Below are 8,321 nucleotides of genomic sequence, written 5' to 3' on the forward strand. Positions count from 1 at the left end.
TCTTTTATTGTACAGGATTGTTTTGGCTATCCTGGGTTTTTTGCTTTTCCATTTGAAGTTGAGTACCATTCTTTCAAGGTCTGTAAAGAATTTTGCTGGGATTTCAATGGGCATTGCGTTAAATCTGTATATTGCTTTTGGTAAGATTTCTGTTTTTACTATATTAATTCTGCCTACCAAAGAGCATGGAAGATCTTTCCACTTTCTGGTGTCTTCTTCAATTTCTTTCTTCAAAGATTTAAAGTTTTTGTCATACAAGTCTTCCACTTGTTTGGTTAGAATTACTCCGAGATATTTCATGCTATTTGCGGCTATTGTGAAGGGTGGTGCTTCTCTGATTTCTTTTTCGGCCCATTTATCATCTGTGTAAAGGGGGGCTACTGATTCTTTTGAGTTAATCTTGTTTCCTGCTACATTACTGAAAGTGTTTATGAGTTGTAGAAATTCCTTGGTATAATTTTGGGGGTCGCTTATGTAAACTATCACATCATCAGCAAATAGTGAGAATTTGACTTCTTCTTTTCCAGTTTGAATCCCCTTGATCTCCTTTTGCTGTCTTATTGCTCTACTTAGAACCTCAATAACTATATTGAATAGATATGGAGAGAGTGGACAACCTGTCTTGTTCCTGATTTCAGTGGGATCACTGGGAGCTTCTCTCCATTTAGTTTGGTGTTGGCTGTTGGCTTGTTGTATTTATTATGTGTAGTTATGTTCCTTGTATCTCTGCTCTCTCCAAGACCTTTATCATGAAGGGATGCCAACCTGCTTTTTACTTGTTTGCTTTTTAAATGTTGATATAGGATCATACTAAGTTGTTCAAACTACCCCGAAACTCACTTTGTAGCCTAGATGTAGCCTTTAACTAATAATTCTCCTGCCTCTGAATCTCTAGTAGCTGGAATTTCAGGCCTGTACTACCAGGCCAGGATTTTCTCTGAGAGTCTAAAGAGTACCACAGTATCATTTCTGAACAAATTTCATTGGCTAGAATTCATCTCATGGCCTCAAATACCAATAAGGAATGCTGGGAAATGAAGTCTTATGGGTGTTTAAGAAGGAATAGAAACACCAGGCCTCAAGACTCAGGCCCATAACCACAGCACTTTGGATACTGAGATAGGAGGTTTAATGTTTGAACGCAAAAAGGAGAAGGAAGATGGTGAGAATGAGTGTGCAAACGGTGCGTGGTGTGAAAATGTGCATGACTGTCATTAGTAGGAAAGATCGTCTGATAGAAGAGCACAGAGGAGCATGATTCCACAAGAAAGCCCTGCTGCTTTGGGGATTGACTGGCAAAACCATAGCATCTATTGCCAGAGGTTTTTGCGTCGTTCTTATTTTTAATTGTTCACGCTTTTACCGAGACTAGCCCCAGCTGTGTGTACCACTGGCTTCTGGTAGCCAGCAGGACATCAGATTATAGGATCTATGCAGGAGCTTGCCTGTGCATGCAATGCTCAGCCTAGTTCACTGCTCTCCTGATGTTGTTGAGAGAAGGTCTCATATAGCACCTGGCCAGGAAAGGGAAGAGATACATCATACATACCTGGATCCCCACTACAGAGCTAAGCCAGACAAGTCAATTCTAGAGGAGTAGAACCCCAGCTAAGTATCAGGGATACGAGGAAGAAACCAATGCTGTGTGTTCTCTAGAGCAGAGGTTCTCAACCTTCCTAATGCTGCAGCCTTTAATTCAGCTCCTCATGTTTTGGTGATCCCAACCATAAAATTATTTCGTTGCTACTTTGTAACTATAATTTTGCTATTGTTATGAACTGTAATGTGAATATCTGATATGTGACCCATGTGAGGAAGTTCTTTAACGCCCCCCCCTAAAGGGGTCATGACCCTCAGGTTGAAACCCAATGCCACTTTTACATGGCAACTGTTGATAGATCCTTTTCTAGTGTTAAAATCCAGGTGAAGCCAGGGTTTAGACTTTATATAATTTCAATGCTTTCCCTCCTCAATGTCTACTTCAGATGCTCCACCAAAGCAAGCCTGAGTCCAGTTTGGAAACTTAAAGATAGCTTGACACATCTGATTGAGAGCCTTCAGCACGAGCTACCCATGAGTCAACTGTAGCATTGTTTAAAATGGCAAGGAGCAAGGCGGGTGGTGGTGGCACATGCCTTTAGCACTGGGGGGAAGGGGAGAGAGAGAGAGAGAGAGAGAGAGAGAGAGAGAGAGAGAGAGAGAGGGAGGGAGGGAGGGCGGGCATTTGGAGATAAAGTTTCAGAAAAGATCTTCATTTCCACCTTAAATTTGTAGACTCAACATTTCCTGTTAAAGAAAGGTTTACTCATGTTTTCTCTATTTAATTAGGCTCTCATGAATCATAGATCTTTCACAAAAGTCAGCTGGCCCCTCAGGGCGAGTGGTATCTTTGCTGGCAAATATTTTACAAAGAAGGCATTTGTTTCAGAAATAAACATTTAATTTGGATAAATTTTAATAGCCACCACACTTGATTCTGATGAAAACATTTACCAGCGGTGTTTCTGCCTGGAACCATTTGTTTTTATTATTTTGACAGAAACGGAATTTGGTTGGTAGCTGTTTGGGATTTGAAATGGTTCTGTAAGCATTTTAGTTAGATGCCCAGGCAGGCGGCCACAATCATTCTACTTCAAATAAATGGAAAGCACCATTTTGCTATTCATTACTTCAATGAGGGAAGTTTAACCAGGAAAAGGATTTGCAAACGACCCAATCACAAGGACTCAAAGCAAAGGGAAACAAAAGAGAGCGTACGGTAAATATTTCTACAAAAGTTTGGGCAATCTTTTCATTCTCAACATACTTGCCCGTGCAGCCAAAGAAATGAAAAAGTCAAAAAAAAAAATAGGATTATAACAAACACTATTGAGTCATCTTGTGTGCTTCGTGAGTTACACATCAATGGAAAACTGAAGTCGTTTCCTGCAAACATATTAAAAAACACAGAAGTGACTTTTGCAATTATGTCATTTTTCAAATCATCAAAATTGAAAATAAGAGCAAACAACTTCTGAAGAAGCCTGAGGTCAATCAACTAAATAAACGAAAGTCATTTAGCTAACTAGCATTGATTAGATTGGAGCAGGACAGGACTGACTTCCCTCCAGCTCCACCCACTCCACAAACTAATTAAAAAGAGGCACATCAGCCACATCTCCAATCAGCTGAGAAAGATAAGTGGGCTGCAGCGTAATCAGCTGCGCAACTGTCAAGAATAGCAATAGCTTCTCGGAGAAGTTCGGGAAGCTGGCTGAAAGTTAGGGGTGTCAATCAGAGAAGAGCAGGCCCAAGCTCATCATTTGGGGGCACCTTCTTAGACAAGGAGGCTCGAAAGTAAAGGGAAACAAACGCAGTGGCACATACACGTACGGACACACCTCTGGACATGCAGCATCTCATTCAACTTCCGGCTCTCCTAAAATACTCAAGTGAGGCGGGAGTACTAGCAATGCCAGGACCAGAAGGGCTGAAAGGGTCACTGGGCAAATCATTGAAAATGTTAAGAAATTCATAAGCCCCTATGGGCCTTAAATTGAGTGGGAAATGTCTTAATTATTGTTCTATTGCTGTGAAGAGACAGTATGACCAGTATAACAACTCTTATAAAGAGAAAGCACATTTCATTGGGGGTTCACTTATAGTTTTAGGGGATTGGTGAGCCCATGGCTGGAAGTAGACAGACATGGCACTGGAATAGTCCTTGAGAGCTTAACATCCTAATTCACAGACAGCAGGTGGCCGGGTGGGGGGACATGACACTGAGCCCGGCAAGGACTTTTGTAACCACCAAGTCCACGCCCAGTGCCACACCTCCTCCAGTGAGGCCACACCTCCTAATTCTTCCCAAAGAGTTCTACTAACAGGGAAGGGGGAGGTGGAAGCAAGCATTCAAACCTATCAACATGTGGGACCTATTCTCACTCAAACCACCACAGGGGATTGCTGAACAACCTTGGCAAGGAACATGGTCTACAGATCAGTGAGGGGATTGGTGGCTACCCCCCCTCCATCCCCTACCCAAAGGAACACGGAACAAATGTTCTATAATGAGGCTAACAGATGAATCAGTGAGGTCTTATCCTAACACTAGAAACACTTCCTTTCTCTGTGTGTTTCCCCACCACAAATACTGGGAGAGGTACTTTATTGTCTGTTTTAATAATTTTATTAAATTATTATGCCGTGGGGGAGGGGAGAGCTCGCATACCACAGTGTTCATGGATGCTGTGGGGGAGGGGAGAGCTCGCATACCACAGTGTTCATGGATGTCCAAGGACAGCTTTGGGAAGTCACTGAGGCTCTGTGACACTGTGTGTGCTCTCAGTTAACTGACCTTCAAGTTTCTGAGCAATTCCCTTATTTCCTTTTTCTATATTCTCCAGAGAACGCTGGGGTTACAGATGACTGACATTTTGCCCAACCTTTGTATTGTATTTAATTAGTTTATCGTGGGTGTGCGCATGTCAGGGCATAGGTGAGGAGGTCAGAGGACCACTTCCAGGGCTCACTCATCTCCTTCCACCATGTTGCTTCTAGATGTTGAACTCGTGTTGAAAGGTTTGGCAACCATTTTTACTACTGGGCCATCTCCCTGACCCTGGAAGTGTATTTTTTTTCTTCTTTAAATTTTCTTTTAAATTTTAACTTTTTTGATTAAAATATAGTCTCTTACCCTTCCATGCCTCACCATGCCCTCTCAAATTCATAATGTCTGGCCTTTCTTTTTTCAAATAAACTGCTCAATCTATATAATGTTACTTGTATGTATATGAGTTTAGGACTGACCACTTGATTTTGGATAGCTAACTGGGGAAATCTTCCCTGAGGAAGACAACTTTTCCCATTCTCAGTATTGCTGGTTTCCTAGAGTTCTTTGTCTAGGGTCCTGTGAGGTTCCCCCAGGAAGTGTAACTTTTTAATAAACAGTATTTATATATATAGCACTCTATTCTGTTGAAAATAACTGATTGACAAGGAAATCAGAAAACAGAAATTTCCTGCCTTTGATTCTTGAAGGACATGAGGAGGAAGGGGAGGCGGGAGACCAAAAAGAGAAGACACAGGGATGCAGGAAGAGAGACCGCCCATACGTAGTGTGGCTTAAGTTTTCATGTTGCCCTTCTTCCTTTCCTGTGACAGGTACATACCAATTGCTTCCCTGCGCTCCTTTCTCTCCCCTCACATTTACTCACTTGCTTCCTCTCTCACCTCTTTTCCTCTCTTAAGTCTATTCAGGATTAGAGTTACTGTAAATATGGCAAACTTTATTAAACCTTAAACAAACAAATAAACAAAACTTATAATCCTCTATGAAATACCTTAACTCAGCAACTGTGACTGGGGAGTGGATAGTGCAACCGGCCCAAGGCCCACTGAGGATGCTGTATGACAGTGGCCAGTTACCAGTTGCCATGGAAGAACTAACACACTGTGACCACTGCTCCGGCAGCTTTAACATGCATCTGTTGCACAGGACCCTATGTGACCTCCTGTTTCTATTCTGTGTCCTCGTCTATGCATTCTTGTATTTAGGAACTCAGACCTGGGAATTTCCAGAACATATAGAATTTCAGAGTTGAAGGTGATGCAGGGCTGAGGAGTTGGCTCACTAGCTAAAGAATGTGCCGTGCATGTGTGAGAATGAGAACTCGAATCCCCAGAGCACACTTAAAGTCGGGCATGTGTAAGCCTCCTGTAATTCCCAGACTCCTAAGGTGAGACAGGGAGCAGACGGAAGAACCCAGAAGCTCAGCCAGCTGGTCTACCACATGCAGTAGAGTACAACAAATGAACTGCCCTCACCAAAGACAAAAATGAGAGCAGACACCTGACGCTGTCCTCTGACCTCTATACACATATCCTATCATGCCCATACATACAACTCTCACACCTGAGAACACAGACACGCACGCACACACACACACACACACACACACACGCACATCCACACACACACGCACGCACACACACACACACACAGAGAGAGAGAAAGAGAGAGAGAGAGAGAGAGAGAGAGAGAGAGAGAGAGAGATGGTAAAAAAGGAAGGAGCTATAGACAGTAAGAGCCAAGTCCTGGCTGTCAGAATACAAATCACGTGACAGTCGCTTGCTCACCAAACTCTGGTAGCTAAGTTCAGGCTGTCTTCTAAACTGTAAAAGAAATTCTTTTAATTTTTTTTCCCCAAGGATATCAAGCAAAGTGCCCATTACACTATGTAGGTGTTCTATCATTCTGGTCTACAGTTAGGGGAAAATTAAAAATTCTAAGATGTGAAATGTTGGCTCTCACAGAAACACACTTCTTTCCTTCATCCAGGTATCTGGACAGATAGCAATAATGACAAAGTATATAGAACTCCCTGCTCAAATATACGTCCCCAGGTGCACTTTCTGGAAAAGGTATAGGAAATGAAGGAGAAGCTCCATTCCTCTCCTGGTCTGTGTTTGTTCAGAGGAATCCTGGGTAAGAAACCTCCATTCTGTTTGGAACTGACAAATTCAACGCAGGTCTCACTATCATCATTTCACAAGTAATTACAACTTGGGCCAGAGAGGAACCCATCCAATTCCTATTTTCTGCAGTGGGGAAATAGAAGTGATAATACTTTCTCCTGGTTGTTGAGAATTGAGAAATTGTCCTTTGACCTCTAGACATATGTTGTGTCGTGCCCATACACTCCTCTCTCACACATGAGCACCACACACGGAGACACACACACATGTACGCACACACACATGTACATGCACACACAAGTGTACATAAGATGATAGTAGGATAAGACACTTACATTCACCAGACAGCAAATGACATTGAGCAGAGAGAGGGCCTGGAGGACCTGGAGGACCTGGGGGGCCCAAATTTGGAAAGCTAAGGAGACTTCTGAGAATTTAGCACTGGTCTCCAGAGTCATGATCTTGGACAGGGAAGAGGCCACTGTACTTATGGAGGTAAAGATGAGACAAGAAAATGGACACCTGTCACCAAGTTGGGCCACATGGTTCAGGTCATGAAGATCAAGTACCTGTCTGGGCAGAGTGGTGCATGCCTTTGACTCCAGCACTCTGAGAAACAGAGGTAGGTGGATCTCTGTGAGTTAAAGGCCAGCCTGGCCCACATAGTGAATTCCAGGATAGCCATGACTACAGAGAGATCTTCTAGATAGATAGATAGATAGATAGATAGATAGATAGATAGATAGATAGATAGACAGACAGACAGACAAGTCCCCAAGGAAGACCCACCTATTCTCTCCACCCATCAAGGAATATGAGAAATATGGGAATTTCCTGGGAACATCCCTTATGGGAAAGATTTTAAAGATCATGCCAGTGCATAATAGAATTGGGTACCCAGCCAATCAAACTGAAGGTATTTGTCATTATTGGAGACAATGGTCATGTTGGCCTTGCTGTGTGCTGGTTAGTTTTTTGTCAACTAGACCCAAGCTAGAATCCAGAATGATTTGTGAATAAGGAAACTCAGTTGTGAAGATGCCTCCATCTGATTTGCCTGTGGGCAAGTGTTAAGAAACAATTCCAACTCGTGGAAGGACCTAGCCCACTATGGGTGGTGCCATCCATGGGCAGGTGATCCTAGGTTTTGTGTGTGTGTGTGTGTGTGTGTGTGTGTGTACTCACCCATGAATAAAATCAATAAATAATACATACCAAAACTACCTAAAATAATTTCAATTTAAAAGAAAAGAAGACAGAAAACTCACACATCAGAGTTTCCGAGTAGATGATCCGGGCTCCAGCCGCGGCTACCACATAGGGTTTTTATATGGGGGAAAACAAAGCGAATTAAGTCTGTAAAAAAACAAACTAACAAGCCTATATGCAGCTCATGAGTCAGCTTCTGCTTTGGCTACAAAATGATGTCACATTTTTTTCTCATGACTCAACTATCTCTAGCCAACTGCTGCCAACCAGTTCCCGCACCAAGTTTCCCAGACTCCCAGGTGGTCCAAGAGCAAATGTCTCTCCCGAACTAGAGATAATACCCACCCCAACTGCTTATCCCGGCAGCTAGATTTCGTGTCCAGGCCCCCCTGAAACTCCAGCTTTCTGTTCAATCCAATGTCCTGCATTGAAACTGCGGCAGGATTAGGGAAGATATGGTATAGCCCCGACTTAGCTGGTGTTTACAGGCTCCAACAGCAATTTAACAACTCTTACCCTTCTTGTGAACAGAGCTCTGCCCGGGAGGTCACTGCCCTGATCATATCCAAGCTTTCTCCTGACTCCTGAGCAATGGCCACAAACTCACTGCTAAAACAACCTGAGCAGCCCTGTGTCATAATTTATATCTTCAGAAC

Source organism: Myodes glareolus, chromosome 1 (genome assembly GCF_982192425.1).
Source record: "Myodes glareolus chromosome 1, mMyoGla1.1, whole genome shotgun sequence".
In the NCBI taxonomy this organism is placed as follows: Eukaryota; Metazoa; Chordata; class Mammalia; order Rodentia; family Cricetidae; genus Myodes; species Myodes glareolus.